Source organism: Canis aureus, chromosome 26 (assembly GCF_053574225.1).
Source record: "Canis aureus isolate CA01 chromosome 26, VMU_Caureus_v.1.0, whole genome shotgun sequence".
Classification (NCBI taxonomy): domain Eukaryota; kingdom Metazoa; phylum Chordata; class Mammalia; order Carnivora; family Canidae; genus Canis; species Canis aureus.
The window spans coordinates 51,422,333-51,438,065 of NC_135636.1; the positions used below are offsets into that span (position 1 = coordinate 51,422,333).

Sequence of the window (15,733 nt, forward strand, 5' to 3'; positions counted from 1 at the left end):
CTTCTCTGGGGCCACGCTCCTGTCCTGGTCTTTCCTACAAGGCAGAGCCACAGAAACAGCTCCTGCCCTCTGGGTGCCAGAGGTCACGACTGGGGTCACCCCAGGGGTAGCCAGAGGAGCATCTCCACCCCACCCAGACCCCACATTGAGGGCGGCACCCCGGCTGCCTCACCCCGGATCCTGGTCTGTGCGCTGGGACTCCCCACCCCAGCCGCCACACCTCGGGGGGCACAGCCAGCGCCCCGGGGACCCTTGCAGAACGTTCACATTCATGTGAAGAGTGGCGGTGCCAAGCAGTCCGTCCACGTGCCACCCCTGCTGCCCCTCCCTGCACGCTGACATGCACCCTGGCCCTGGCGGACGTCGCCCCGTGAATGCTGGGGCTCCTGGCAGCCACTCGCTCTCAGACTCGGTGATCCACAGTGCAAGGTCGAAGACAGACTCCGTCTCTATCCCCAGGGCGGTGGTTAGTGGGTGCAGCCACAGCCGCCCCGGGGATGGGGGCCCCCGGCTGCCCTGAAGCACATAAACCGTGCACACAGCGGCCATGCGGGACGCCCAGCGTGGAGGGGGCCCTCCTGCCTCGGTGGGCCGGGCAGAGCACAGGCAGAGGCAGGGGATCAAAACTGCATCCAACTTCTTCACGTTACCTGCAGCCAAAGGGCTTTGCCTCTGAGAGCAGCGCATTGCCATGAGCTTCCGCAGCTCTATTCAGAGACTTCTGCGTGGGCAGTTTTTGTTCGTGGCCAACACGGGGCAAGACCCAGCACACCGAGCCATGGCTACACGTACGGGAGCACGTCCGAGCCAGGTAGCCGGGTAGCCCAGCCTCGGGGTCGGACAAGGTAGCAGCAGCCACGGAGGCCCGGGAGGTTTTCATTTTTTTTTTTTTTTTTTTTTATTGGTGTTCAATTTACTAACATACAGAATAACACCCAGTGCCCGTCACCCATTCACTCCCACCCCCCGCCCTCCTCCCCTTCTACCACCCCTAGTTCGTTTCCCAGAGTTAGCAGTCTTTACGTTCTGTCTCCCTTTCTGATATTTCCCACACATTTCTTCCCCGGGAGGTTTTCATTCCCTGCTTTCAAAAACACAAGCTGTCCCCCCCCCTCCGCCCGGAAGAGCACGTAATGTGCGAAAACATTAGGGATATTGCAAAATGGTTGCGTGACATAACTGTGGAAATATTTCACCAAAGCATTAACCTTCCCTCGCTTCCTTCCCTCCCGACCCCAAAGAGATAATTTCTCCCAGTCTTTATCTTGTTCCTCCGTGTAATTGCTGCTTTAAATCACAAAGCCTTGAGAGTTACGAGTGCAGGATGCAGAGCTGTGTCGAGGGCGCGCGCACCCTCAGAGCCGCCCCCTCCATCCCGCCCAGAAGAGGGGCGGCGGGCAGGTGCCGGGGAGTCAGGACTCGCGTCCCCCAAGTGTGCGCGAACACGGCGCTGATGCTGTGAGACGAGAAGGGCCTGTGGCTTTCCGTGGACGCCTTTGTTCTTTCCTTCTGAAGAACGGGTGATTCCTGGGAGCGCGTGTTTCACTCGTAATTGTTTTTTAAATTAAGTTACACTTTGCAGCCCTGACTGCTGAGATAAAGTCGCGGCTGGCGGGGAAGCACCTTGCTTTCGTTAAAGGAACGAGGGTGATAAGACGTTGCCCTGTGCTCACTTGCAGAGCTTAAACCTCCCCACGGCCACTCTGCATCTTCTTATTGGGAGAGTCGTGTGTTCTGTGGGCTCCGGCCAGGGCGGTCCGAGGGGGCGGGAAGGTGCGCCCCTCTGCTCCCCACTGCCTGCAGGCCGGGCAGGGGGTTCGCCCCTCGGCCTCTGAATGCCAGGCCTCGTGCAGGGCTTGTGCTCCTGCGGTGTCTCATTTAATTGTGGCAAACACCCTTGCAGGCAGAGCTTGATCTCCGAGAGCGGCCGTTAGCTTGGCAACTCCCTCACTGCGGCGGGCCCGGGAATCTGACTGTGGGCCGCGGGCTCGGGCCGCGTGGGTCAGATAAGGTGCTCAGAGACGTTTGCAGGCTCTCCAAGGCCACACAGCTCACCCCGCCGGCTCCCAGACTTTAGCTCTTGGCAAGGCGGCACACGGCGTGCTTTGGCACCTTGGTGCACGTTGTAGGTGCTCGTCACCATTGTAGGGACTCAGCGAGACGGACGGACTCGGCACGGATCTCCCAGCAGCCAAAGGAGTCTGGTCCGAAGGCTGCCTTCTCTGGCGGATGTCTCTTCTCTCCAGGGAACATGCGGGAACCCTCTTTCACCATCTTGGAATGTGCACCCAGCAGGAGCGAGGCCCCCTGGGCACGGACCAGGTGAGGTTGGCCAGGTGGGCAGGCCAGGCCTCTGCAGGGCAAAAGCTGGAGCGGGCGTGGGTGATCCTGGGGCTCACCCCCTGCCTCCAGCATCCTCAGTTCTCATGTCTAAATTATCTGAAAAAAAAAAAAATCATTCCTGCTTCATTGACCTTTCTGCAAATTTTAATTTACACCCAGGAGTAAAATGTCACATGACTTTTATGCATCTGCCGGAGCTTCTTCACCGGTATATTAAAAAAGAAAAAAAAAAGATTCTTTATCAAGATTTTGTGTCGAACTTGTAATTGCCTTGGGATAAACAGCTCACGTGCACGGGGCTCCGCGCGGGGCTCCCTTCAGGGGCGAGGTCTTGGACTGCTGCGTTTCTCCGTGAGGGGACGCGGATGAGGCCGGGGCATCGGGTCGAGGACCGAGGGAGGCCAGGATCCGCTGCCTCCACGTTGGCTTTGTCCGCTGGCTGTCTCTCCTGCCGGGGCAGAATCACCAAAGCGTGGCCGAGACGGGCAGGAGCCTGCAGCACGCTCTCCCCCGGCGAGGGGCGGTCACGGCGGGGAAGCGGGGCGTGTGGCGGCGTGGGTGACCCTGCAAGAGCATCGCTCCGCCGCTCGGGGTAGGAAGTGGGAACCCGCGCAGCCCGTGCCTTCGGGAGCCTGGAGAGCCTTTGCAGGGCCCCCCGCGGCCCCGTGTGCCCCCCACCCCGGATGCACCAGCAGCGGGTCTTGGAGGCAATTGTTTCCGCAGATGCAGGACTTGCTTTGGGTGTTAAGGTCTCCAAGCGCCGTCGTACTTACGCTAGCGAGGAAATCCTAGTTCCGGGGGCGCAGCGATGCTTCTCCGGGTCGTGGTGGGAACAACAAGCAGAGCCGACGGTCACACGAGCAGCCCTCGTGCACCTTGCTGGGCCCACAGTAGATACTGGTGGCACGGGGTCACCCTCCGTCCTCGGGACACACGGCAGGGCTCGCTTCCTCACGACTTTGCGGTGAGGGCTGACGGCGAGACGTGCTGTGGCAGCGCGGCGGGGGCAGAGGAAGTCTGTCCGTCCCTCCCAAGAGGGGCCAAACGGCCAGTGAGGGCTCCCTCGGCCCCGTGTCGTGGGATTCGGGAACCATCTGTCACTTCGGCGAACCCGAGCCTCGTGCTGAGGACCTGCCCTGAATCACCAACATGCATGAGGTACACGGGTCGCCGGGCCTTCCAGGACTCCCCGGGCCCGGCCCTGCTCTCACCGCCCTGGGAATGCCCCAGACGGACACAGAGTGACCACGTTCGCGACCTGAAACCACATCCCCCCGCCGCCCCCCGCTCGGCTTGGGCCCACGTTCCTCAGACATTCCTCGGACAGTGACGCGACGCATGACGACTGCGTGGCCAGGACGCCCGCCCGGCTCGGTCGGTAGAACACGACACTCTCGATCCCGAGGTTGTGGGTTCCAGCCCCACAGTGGGGGCGGTGGATCGCATTAAGGAAAAATTTTTTTTAAATAAAAGGAGCCCACGTCCTTCAGGCTCTTGGGGAACAGGGTGTGGACGGGGACCCGCCCAGCAGATGTGCGAGGCCTTGGCGTCCCTGGGGGTGGGGGGAAGGGGGGAGGATGCTGCCAAAGGACCGCTTCTGTCTGTGCTGGAAGAGAAGGCACTGCTCAGCACGGAGCCTTCCCCGTCGTGAGTCTGGGAAGTGTGTCCCCAAGTCCCCGTCACTCCCGAAGCCCGAAGTGCGGTCAGAGGCCCATCCTGGAAGGAGCTCAGAGACACGCAGTGACACCCCGGGGCAGAGCTCCATGTGGGCCGGGGCAAGGGGACGCGGTCTCTAGGGGACTGTCCCAGCGCGGTTGGACTGGCTGCGGCTCCCCGGCCAGGCTCCTGCTCCATCGGGCCCTTCCCGCCCCCCCAAGCTCTGCTAGCACCACGAAGCCCCCAACAGGCCGCACGCGACCTGCACATACCTGCCCGGCTGCTGAGCGTGTCGGCCCCTGCCCTGCCCTGCCCTCGGGCTCCCGCGAGCACCTCCGCACCTGGCCGGCGCCCGGCCCAGCCCCGGGGAGCAGGGGCGTTGAGGGCGGACCCCAGACACCAGCAGCTTCTACCCTTGGTGCACACAAGGGCCTGCTCACCTCGGGGCGGGGAGGGGGATCCCCAGACACCCACGGGCCCGGTGACGTGAGACCCAGAGACCGGGTCCGGGCTGTCGGTGTGATGGAGAGAGGGGGCGTGCTTGCCTTTCCCAGGTCCTTCTTGTTTACTGTAGAGGCACGGCTGGCAGGCGGCCCGGGTGTATTTACGGCTCAGGTTCGGGGCCAGGTGTAGGTTCATCCCCAGCAGACCAAAGCTGAGGAGGTGCCAGGTGAGGGGGCCGCCGGCGCCAGGCGGGTGGGCCCATCCCAGCGCCACCAGGTGTGCACCTCATGCGTCCGAGCCACACAGCCCCACAGACGCCCAGACACCCTCGTCCTGCCCAGGCCCCGCCAAGGCTCCCTCCGAACCCGGGAGACAGGACTTGTGAGCTCACAGGCCCTGGCAGCCGTCCTCAGGCTCCCGGCCCCGGGGTGCCCACCGGAGGCGCTCGTCCACCTGCAGCCCCGCACCGTCTTCCTGAGCCGCAGCGGTGGCCCTGACGCAGTCCTGGGCGTCCCTCCCGTCACGGAGCAGGTGGGCTCGACCCACGCCGCGGGGCCTGGTAGCCAGTGCAAGCTGGAACCCCCCTGAGGGTTCCGGGTCGAGGCTCCCCCCTCGTGTGTCCGTCTCCAGTCAAGGGCGGAGGGTAAAGCATGTTTTTGTTTATTTGTGTGTCTTTAACTTAAACAGTTGCTGGTTCAGTGTTAGGAGGCCCCGAAGGAAACATTTGTTAGCACCTCTGGGGCGCCGACGACCCAGGGAGGGGTGCTGCTCCCGTCTGTGCCGTCCGCCCCTGCAGACGCCCGGCTCAGGAGGGGCCCCGTCTGTGCAGGCCGTGGGGGCTGGCGGGGAGCTCGTGCGTGCACATGTGAACACGCCGCTCCCTAGGGGTGTGCCCGCGCGAGCGACCCCTGCCACCGCCCCGTGCTCACAGCCAGGAGCCCGCTCCTGATCACGGAGTCCCAGAGCCCCCCTGACCGTCCCTGCCCCACCAAGCCCCATCGGCCTTGCTCTTCTCCGTAGCTCCGAGAGGCCCCCACGCCGTCCCGCAACGTCCCCGTCTCCTGTCCCCTCCACTGGGACGCGGCACCGTGACTGCCGGCCCTTGGCGTTGCCCACTCTGGGGAACAGAGGCTCCCCAAGGAGGTAGCAGGGGAGGGCAAGCCAGGCCAGTCAGTAGGTGGAGGGACATGGTGGATGGACGGGCGGACGCGTCCATGGCTTTGCTCCTTCCCCCACGGGATGCTGAGCCCATGAGGGGCCTTGGTGGTCACAGGCCTCCGCAGGCTCCAGGAGGACGGGGTCGCAGCAGGCCGCGGATCCCACCGTCAGAGCAGGGCTCCCTCTGGGCCGGTCGGCGGGGACCGCCTTCCCAGACCTCCCCGGGGCCCCAAAACCCATGTGGTCCTCAGTGTCTGCAACAGCTCACTGGGAACTGGGAAGGAACTAGAGCGGGTGAGTGTCCCCAGCAGGGACGCTGCCAAACAGCCCCACCCTGTCCTTGGGGCGACATGGAGTAAAGTCATGAGCAGGTGTGGAGGCCAGGTCCTCTGTGGGGGCGAGAACTGCCCCCTCTGGTGGCTCCCCCCACAGAGGACCTGGTGGGGGGGACGGGGGCGCAGGGTGGAGAGGTGACCCTGGGGACAGGCAAGAGCCATGTCTCTCCTGGGCCTTAATCACGAGCGACCTCATTAGCTTGGTCCTGACAAGAAGACGCTGATGAGAGGGAGGCAGGCGGCTCTAAAAATAGCCAGTCCTGCTTCCTGGGCTGCGGGGGGCACCCCCGGGCCTGGCTCCCCTGAGCCCTCGCTGCAGCTGCTGCACCCACCACAGGCTCTGCCCAAGGGACGCCATGACACAGACACCCACCGAGGCCCCCAGCCGCAGGCCGTGTGGGCCCGGCCACCCGCTCCCTGTGTCCCAGGCGAGCCGTCCATGGGTGGGGAGGAGATGAGCCGTCTGTCCTGGGGGGTGAGCCATTCATTGTCGGGGAGCAAGCCGTCCATCCTGGGGGGAGAGTCGTCTGTCGTAGGAGGATGAGCTGTCCATTGTGGGGGCAGTGGGTCGTCCATCGTGGGGGCTGAGTGGTCCATTATCCGGAGAGAGTTGTCCATCGTGGAGGGACAAGCTGTCCACCATCAGGGGGCAAGCTGTCCACCGTGGGGGCGAGCCATCCGTCATCAGGGAGAGCCTTCCATCGTCCGGGGGGAGCCGTCCATCATCAGGGGACGAGCTGTCCGTCATCGGGGGGAGCCGTCCATCATCAGGAGATGAGCTGTCCATTGTCAGGGGGGAGCCTTCCAGCATCAGGGCAAGCCGCCCATCGTCAGGGGATGAGGTGTCCATTGTCGGGGGGAGCCGTCCATCATCAGGGCGAGCCGTCTGGCAAGCCCTGCCTGGGCTGTGTCACCTGCACCGCAAAGCCCTGGGAACGGGTGTCGGAGACGCTGCTCAGCTGACCGTCCTGAAGGCAGATACCGACCGGAGTCTGTCTCCCCGTGGGCCCCTCTGTGTGCGGGGTGACAGCCGTGGCTGCGTAGCCACTGGGCGAGGGGGATGGTCTGGGCGCTGAGCCTGGCACGTTTCCTGGCAGGTGTACGAACTCTGTATGCAGAAGCTGCCGCTATGGTCACAATGACGTCCTCTGGTCCGTCACAGGCTGGCCAGGGACGTGTGAGCTCGCACGGCCCCAAATACAAACGGTCACTCTTCCCGACGGCCTCCGTGCTGGGCCTGCACCATGGGGCATGCAGGGGGCCTCTGGATGCTGCTTCCAGGAGAAGGGGGTGTGCTCTGAGCTCACGCCCCCCTCCTCCCCTTGGCCGGCCGGGAAGGACCCCGAGCTGGTCCTTTGTCTCTTCCTCAGCAGCATCACGGGAGAGCCGGGGAGCTTTGCGCTCGCAAGTGTGCTGCGTGGTGGCTGTGACCGTCTGCTGTGGATGGACGCCCGGGGTGGTTTTCACGCGGGAGCTCGTCACAGCAAGACACAGGAAGAGGGCAGGATAGAATGAGCTACAGCCTGGAACCCCGGCAGCCACCCCCCCCCCGGCCCGCTCTGTCCCCAGGGACAACCACACTTGTGTAGGGAGTGGCAGGGAAGGGGGTGCTCCTGGTGGCACAGGCCTGGGGGTCCGGGAGGCAGCAAGGCCGGGAGCCCCGTCAGCACCCGCCCTGCCCCTCGCGGGCCGTGGACCTCGGGGCTCAGTGAACCTCTCCGTTTCTTCAGCTTCCTGGGGAAGCACGTCCCTCCGCGGCCACCTTTCCAGCGTGGGGACAGCCGCAGTCAAGGCCGCGGAGGACAGCGTCCTCGGGGAGCTGCCTGGGGCGTCCCCAGCAGGCGGGACGTGCCCATCGGGTCCTCCTTGCGCCCCTGCCAGCGTGCGAGGGCGGGTTTCACCCGGTTTGTCACCCGGTTCCGAGTCTGCGCGCTCCGTGCCGAGGGGCATCCACGCGGTTCGCTACCGAGGCGGGTAGGACTGCCGCTCGGGAAAGAACGTGCCCTCAGCAGCCCTCCTTGGACCCCGAGTCCTTCCCCGCCGCCCCATCGCTGCGTCTCCAACACACCTGCACCTTTGTCTTCTCGAGCGAAGCACCGTTAATTAGCACCAGAGCCCAGAGACTTCGCGGTCCGTGCGTGAGCCCGGGGCCGTTCCCAGACTGGTCTCACGCTTGGGGCCCCAGGTGGGGGCCGCACACGCGCCTCCCGGCAGGTGCCTCCACCTGCCACGCGGCCCCGTAAATACTGAGTAAGGTCAGCAAGAGTCTCCGGGGGCCGTGGGAGGGAGGGGAGGGCACGTGCCGGAAGGAAGACACAGGCCACTCAGACGAGGGCACACGTGAGTCGCCACTTTGGCTGATTGTTCTTGGACGCGAAGGATGTCCTGGGAGAGACGAAGCCGGTGACGGCTGGAGCGTGGCGTCGGTTCATTAGGAAGACACCCAGAGGGAGAAGCGGGTTTTACGCTCCCTGCCATAAATGAAATGGCACGAGAGAGGTTTCAATGTTTTGCTTTCAAATGGGATTTTTAACATTTCTGAAACTGCGTGTTTTTCTCTGGAGAAGGAATGTCTGACGGATAACGAATATCCGTTTTTTAATAGATTTTTTTTTAAGCAATTTTAGGTTTATGGGGAAAGAGAGCAGAAAGTGCAGGGAGTGCCCACCCCCGCCCCACGACTCCCCCACCGTTGGCACCGACGAGCTGGTGTTGAGAGACGATTATTAACGGAAGCCTCTAGTGTGTGTTGGAGTCGCTCCTGATGCTGTTATTTTCTGTGGGTTTGGACAAATGCATCATGACGTGAACCCACTGTGGTAGCGTCACCGGAGCATCTTCGCCTCCCAGGCACCGGCCCCGCTGCCCCCGCTGCCCTCGCTCCCCAGCCCCCGGCAACCGCCGGTCGTCTGTGTCTCCACGGCCGCACCTTTTCCAGAACGCCGCAGGGTGGGAGTCCCCCGGGGAGCGGCCTGTTCAGGTGTGCTTCCTCCACCTAGCCACCTGCATCTCGGTTCCCCCCGCGTCTTCTCGGGGCTCCTCAGTTCACCCACTACTCACATTTTTTTTTTTTAAGATTTTTATTTATTTATTCCTGAGAGACAGAGAGAGAGAGAGAGAGGCAGAGACACAGGCAGAGGGAGAAGCAGGCTCCATGCAGGGAGCCCGACATGAGACTCGATCCCAGGACCCTGGGGTCACACCCTGAGCCCAAGGCAGATGCTCACCTGCTGAGCCCCCCAGGCGCCCCCAACACTAAGGGAAATGGAACGTGTGCATCTCCCCCCACCCGCGGCCCTCAAGCACCTGCTGGTAGGAGCCAGAGTCCCAGTGAGGCGTGGAGGCCCAGACTGGAGGCCGTGGTCAGAGCCACGATGAAGCAGGCAGGGCGCCAGCCTCGGGGAGCACTAACGACCGCCCCCAACAAGCTGCGGGGCCGGGCAGGAGCGAACAGCCCCGTGCACAGCGTGGAGCCAAGCACGTGGTATATACACGTCGTGGGGAGAAACGGGTGTGGGCTGCTGAGCCGAGGGCCTCGGGGAAGGGGGGACAAGCGGGGCAGCCTGTGTGGAGCCCTGAGAGTGCGCCCCCACCTTCCCCCGCGAGGTGCTGGGAGGCAGGTGCACGTGCATACTCTGCACGGGAGAGACTGGGCGGTGGTGGCCAGGCTCAGACACGAAGAAGCACTGAGCCGATGTAGAATGAATTAGGGCAGCTCCGTGTCACGGCCACCGCTGGTTTGGAGACAAGGGACGGGGAGGGGCCCGTGCGTGTGGTCTGAGGTTTGCAGAGGAGGCGGCACCGAAGGGGTGGGGCGGTGCAGGCGGCGGACAATGGGTGGAAGGGTCGCCGGTGCCCACGCAGGGGCTCGGAACCCCTAAGCGCGGGGCTGGGGCACCTCGAGGCCGCGCTGGAAGGGTCGCCTTTGGATTGGAGGCACATGCGGTCACAGTGTTGGTGTGTGACATACCGTCCAGGCGCGGGCTCTCCTGGTCCCTGCGAGCGCAGCCGTGGACCCTGCCCGGCCCCCGACCCCGGCGGCACGAGGAGCGTGCCCTGGTCCGTGCTTCGGGAACCCGTGCCGAGCACAAGGATGGCAGAGGACACTGGAGGCGGCACCGGGTCCCCAGGTCTCGTCCTGGCCCCAGAGGCACCGTCGCGCGGCCCCGCTCGGGCTAACCGCTCCCGGGCACCAGCCCCACGGGGCAGCCCCTCCCCAGTGTGTGAGCAGGGGACATGCGCAGTCTCCACGGCCCGGCCTCCTGCGCCCCGCAAGCAGGACTGCTGGTTCTGGAGTGGCTGTGGCCGTGGGCAGACGTCCGGCCGTAGGACCACGTGGAGGAGACACACGCAGGGCAGCGTGTTTGTGTTCAAATCACAGGCCGGGAAACAGCGCGGGGGAACGTGCAAGGGTCCGGGCGGCCTGAGGTTCCAGGCAGGGGGGCAGCGGGCGTGAGGCCTGTGACCCAGCCCCCCGAGGGGCCGCACGAGCACCGCCAGCACGCCTGGCCACGTAATGAAACCCGCCGGACAGCCATCCGCTGTTCATGATCACCGCCTCCCGGCATCTCTCAAGATGCCCGAGACGAGGGGGCCGCTGCTGCCCAGCACTGTGCCCCCGGCCCCCGGGAAGCCACTGGACAAATGAGCTGGGGGGTGGGGGTTCTCAGCTGAGATGAATGCTGGAAGGCTCCTCGGAGGAGGTGCACGTGCTCCTGAAGGGTGAAGGGTGTTACAGGCAACGGGAGCCACGTGTGTGGACGCCGAGCGCTCGACCAACAGGGAAGGGATAGGCCGTCGGGGGTGAGAGCAGCCCTGGGCACCCAGCTGCTGACCTTCTGGCTGCCCCGGGGGCAGGGCCCTAAGCGGGAAGACGTGGTGAAAGCCGTCCCAGCAGGACCAGTGGTGGCCACCTGGCCGGCCTCACTGACCCTTCAGCTCCAGCCTCGGGCTCTCGTCCCTGAGACTTGGGCCCTTGCGGGGGGTCTCACTGTGGAGAATCAGGGAGAAGAGGCATCGCTGAGGTCACTCAGCACAGGGTGTGCCCCCAGGGCCCCTGCTCATCACCTCCCTCCAACCTGATCTTCACTCCAAGTTCCTGCTGCCCAGGGCTGCCCCGACCCCCTCCGGCTCCCCAGCACCTGGAAGGTGCCTGGAGTGTAGGATGGATGGGTAAGGGGCCGTGGAGGGAGGGAGGGAGTGGGGGGAGGAGGGTGTGGAGGGAGGGAGGGAGGGAGGGAGGGAGGACGGACGGATGCAAGGAGGGAGGGAGGCTGGACGGAGGGATGGACAGTGGACGGGGGAAGGATGGACGGGTGGAGGGATGGATGGGTGGACAGAGGGATGGACCGATGGAGGGATGGACAGGTAGATGGAGGGAGGGAGGGACAGTGGATGGAGGGAGGAATGGATGGGTGGATGGAGGGACGGATGAAGGAAGGATGGAGATGAACAGGAAGAAGGATGGACGGATGAAAGGAAGGAGGAGGGATGGCTGGAAGGAGGAGGAAGGAGGAAGTCCGGCCGACTCCTTGCCGAACTCACCCTGGGCACGGCCCCAGCTACGAGCTCACCTCGGGCTCGTTTGTCCTTCTCAGTTCACCCAAAAAGAAAAATAACAAAAAGGCATGTTTCATAACCGCGGCGCAACTCCCAGGAGGAGACACAGCCGGCGCCCCGTCACTGTCAGGCAGGTGCTGCCGTGAGGACGCGGATCCGCGCCCCTGGCCCTCCGCTCCCCGCGCCGGCGCCCACCTCGCTCCTCCCACTGGGGAGCACGGCCGGCGAGGGGGCTGCCGTGTGTCCCCTCCCGGGACGTGGATGTGGCCCCGCGCGCCGCGGACGGGCACGGCTGCACAGGCCTGTCGCCAGCCCGCAGCGAGCCAGCAAGGCCCGGGCCAAGGCGGGGACAAGGTTTTAAGCGAGTTTTTTGTTCGTTTTCCATCCTGGAGAAATGAAAGAAGCTGCACACGGCGAGTATCAAATCGTTACGATCTCCGGATTTCAGAACTGACCGGAGGCCGGAGCCCGAGCCCCACATTCCAGCGCTTGGAACGGACAGTTTCCACACGTGAAATTGGCACCAGCTACCAACGTTGTGCGTGCGCGAAATTCTAAGAAAAATGTGATAGTCTGGCTCGCTGCGCGCTTTGCATTTGGGGCATCAATTAACTAAATATTAAAAGTGCCCAGGGCCCGTATGGAGAAGGTTGGCTTCCATCACGACGCTGGGCCCCGCAGGTTTCGGGGGCTCAGGGAGGGCTTGTGGAATCACCCGAATAAATGAACGTGCTCCCGAACGTGATTAATGGTCTCCCTGCGAGTTCAGTTCGCTTCTCTGTACGGCGAGGGGCTGGAGTAGCTCGTTTCTGCGGTGCCTCCGGGCCCGACATTCTGGGGTTTTGTGACCTTCCTGGGAAATTCTGGAGACTCCTGGAGCCATGAGGCCGTCTGGGTGCCGGGCAGGTGTCCCGCCCACGGACCACGGATGTTTGCGGAATGATGACCTGCGGGACCTTGGCCGAGAGCCGTGGCTCCCCGGGGCCTGTCCCCGTATGCGCCAGGCCGGGCAAGGCTGGTCCTGGCCACAGCGGGGACGCGCAGGACGCTCAGAGAGGCGGCAGCTTGTCAAGCACAGACCTGGGTGCAAGCCGTACCCCAGAGGGCCCTGGGCCGCGTGGCATGGCCGCAGTGCCCCCCCCATGCACACACACGCAGGCAGGGACGGACGGTGCAGTGGCGTCGGCCGTCACTGGCGATGCGGTCGGGGTCCCGGGGCCCCGGGGCCGGTGCTCGGGCACGCAGACTGCACGAGGCCTGCCCACGGAGCGGCTCCCCGGCCCCCACGCTGGCTGCGCCGCCGCGCCCAGGGAACAGAGGCAGCGGGGCCGCCGCTGTGTGTACTTAAATGATTGGATTTCGTGTCTCTCAGGACTCCTGTCTCTTGTCAAGTTTGTTTAAAACTAATGGAAGTAATTAGCAAGCCCCGGAGCCGCGTGCAGCAGGAGCGCCGCCACCCCGCGTCGCGGCCCCGGACCCGGAGGCAGCTCGGCCGGCCTCCTTCGGGGGAGCCCAGCTGGGGGGCGCCCCCCGCCAGCACCTACCCCACCGAGCGACTTCCACTCCCGGGGCTGCTGACGGCCTGCCCGCCTCACCGGGGCCTGGGGCGCCGAGCCTCAGACCGGGCGCGGGTTCCACCGGGGCTGCTTTCTCCAAACAGCAGCACAAGGTTCCCTCTCGAGACGGAGATGCACACAGAGCTGACGTAGGAGAGTCTCCCTGGGGCGCCGGGGCGCAGTCGGTTAAGCATCCAAACTTGGTTTGGGCTCAGGTCATGATCTCAGGGTCGTGGGATCGAGCCCCACGTGGGGCTCCGTGCTGGGTGTGGCGTCAGCTTGGGGTTCTCTCCCTCTCCCTCTGCCCCTTCCGCTCACACTCTCTCTTTCTAAAATAAATAAATTGGGGCCCCTGAGGGGCTCAGGGGTGGAGCGTCTGCCCTCCACTCAGGCAGTGACCCCGGGGTCCTGGGATCAAGTCCCGCATCGGGCTCCCTGCACGGAGCCTGCTTCTCCCTCTGCCTGTGTCTCTGCCTCTCTCTCTGTGTCTCTCAGGAATAAATAAGTAAAATCTTTAAAAATAAAATAAATTCATAAAATCTTTTTTAAAAAAAGGAGAGTCCCCCTGGCAGCTCGGCATGGCATCAGGGGCCTGCAGCACCCCACCTCCAGCTCTCACCAGCTTCAGGAAGGTGCTAAGAGTTTCTGGGACTCAATTTCCTCACCTGCAGACCAAAGAGGCCGCTGCCCACCAGCTGCGCCTAGTGGGGCGCCCGGGGCCTGGGAGGGGGGTCGCTTCCCCCGGAGCCAGGCTTGGAGGCAGGAGAGATGCACAACCTGAATTTAATCAGGGCAGGAGCTTCTCCGCATTTGCTGGTTTCATGTGAAACATTGAGGGAAGCGTTTCTTCTAGAATCTCATGGGACTTTAATTTTTTCTGAAAACTAAGGGAGAAACGAGATCAAAAACGAGCACATCAAGGGAAGTATTGACTGAACATGTTAATACTGGGCTGCTGGCCTTCGCAGCCTGGGATGCTCTGTCCCGCCCTGCCCGGCTCCTGCAGACCCCGCGGCCCCCCCAGGGCTGGGGGAGATGGTGCGCCCGGGGTGGGCCACATCCCGCCGTCCCCTCACGGCCCGGAGCTCCAGGTGGGGGCATCGTGGGGAGGCCTCGCCTCCTTCCGTAGTGACTGTTTGCCGGCGCCATCCTCGGCCCTGGGGGCCACGGTGGGACGCAGGACAGCGGCCGTGCACTCACGCGCGGCGGTGCAGGCGGACACAGGCAGGGAGCAGAGGATGCCAGACAGGTGCAGGGATGCAGCGCGAGAGGCGGCGCACAGGGCCGGCGGGGCCTTGGGGTCCCACTGCTTCCCAGGAAGCTGACCACAGCTGCCATCGCGCGGCCCCGGGTCCTGTCCCACGCGGGGTGGAGGCCGTTCTCAGGCCCCGGGCCAGCCTGGCCTGCGCAGGAGCTCGTGGGTGCTCGGTGCCCACAGCACCCTGGCCTAGGCCGGGCAGGAGAAGCAGGTGCTCTGGGCCGCTCGGAGCCGGCTTCCCAGAACCCTGAGACCTGCATGGCCCCACGCACCCTGTTGGTTGGCCGACCCCTTCCTCAGAACATGCCAGGTGACAAATGGCCATGGGGCTTCTCATGTGTCCAAACGGGTCCCCAGGGGGAGAGGCGGCCTCCCCAGGGCCTACCCCGTTGGGTCTGGCCAGGTCCCTGCCTTTCAGAATGGAAAGACGCCGACTTTTTTTTTTTTTTTTAAGATTTTCTTTATTTATTCATGAGAGACACAGAGAGAGAGAGAAAGAGAGAGAGAGAGGCAGAGACACAGGCAGAGAGAGAAGCAGGTTCCGTGCAGGGAGCCCGATGCGGGACTCGATCCCGGGTCTCCAGGATCAGGCCCCGGGCTGAAGGCGGCACTAAACCGCGGAGCCACCCGGGCTGCCCGGACGCCGACTTTTAAAGCCCGCGAAGGTCTTGTGGACACCCGTGTGGGGAAGCGCTCGCTTTACCCCAAGGGCGTGATTGGTGACAGGTTGGGCGTCATCGCACGTTCGATGGCACCATCCCCGCTGTCCTGGCAGGTGTCCCCCGCCCCCTGGGATGTGCGTCATCTGAGGGTCCCTGTGGACGGCGCCGCACCTTCCCTGCCGGGGCCACACCACCGCCTCCTCAGACGTCACCAAACCCTGTGACTACGGCGGCGTCTACGTTTAATCTTCATGGGACGCAAGCCCTCCCGCCGCTGTCCAAGGCCGTTAGTGTTACTAGAAATTTGCGGTTAGACAACAAAGGAGCTTATTTATGTATTTTGTGCTCATCTCCCAACATCCCCCAAACCGTCGTGTTTATCTTTCTCCGTGACAGTTAGGTGTCAGGAATGATTGATCTGCTCAGTTTGTTGCTGATTTTAATTCGCTTGCCGTCGGGGCGAGTCGTACAGTGAGAGCAGCGTGGGATTTTCTTGTCACTTGAAAGGAAATGCAATTATTCCCTCGTCGGCGGGGGGTGTATTTCCAGGGAACCTCGACCCGCCCGAGCCCCAGGTGCCCTCAGTGTCCGAGGACCGGGTCTGTGCACGCGGTGGGGGCGGGGGGCAGGGAGTGGCGCTCCCTCCTCTCAGGCCGGACAGGGCGGAAACGCCGAGCGTCCTCACGTTTGAAAACATTTCTACACCAAACCCTCGAGTGGGAGGCGCTGGTAACCGGGAGACGCCTGCAGTGAAGTATGTGA

The 15,733-nt window shown here is 63.8% G+C and overlaps 1 protein-coding gene across 4 annotated transcripts in view; it reads left to right on the forward strand.

Moving 5' to 3' along the window:
- CDH4 (cadherin 4) overlaps nt 1-15,733 on the forward strand; it is a 508,943-nt gene that overhangs the window by 359,123 nt on the left and 134,087 nt on the right. The gene's annotated exons all lie outside the window — the stretch shown is intronic.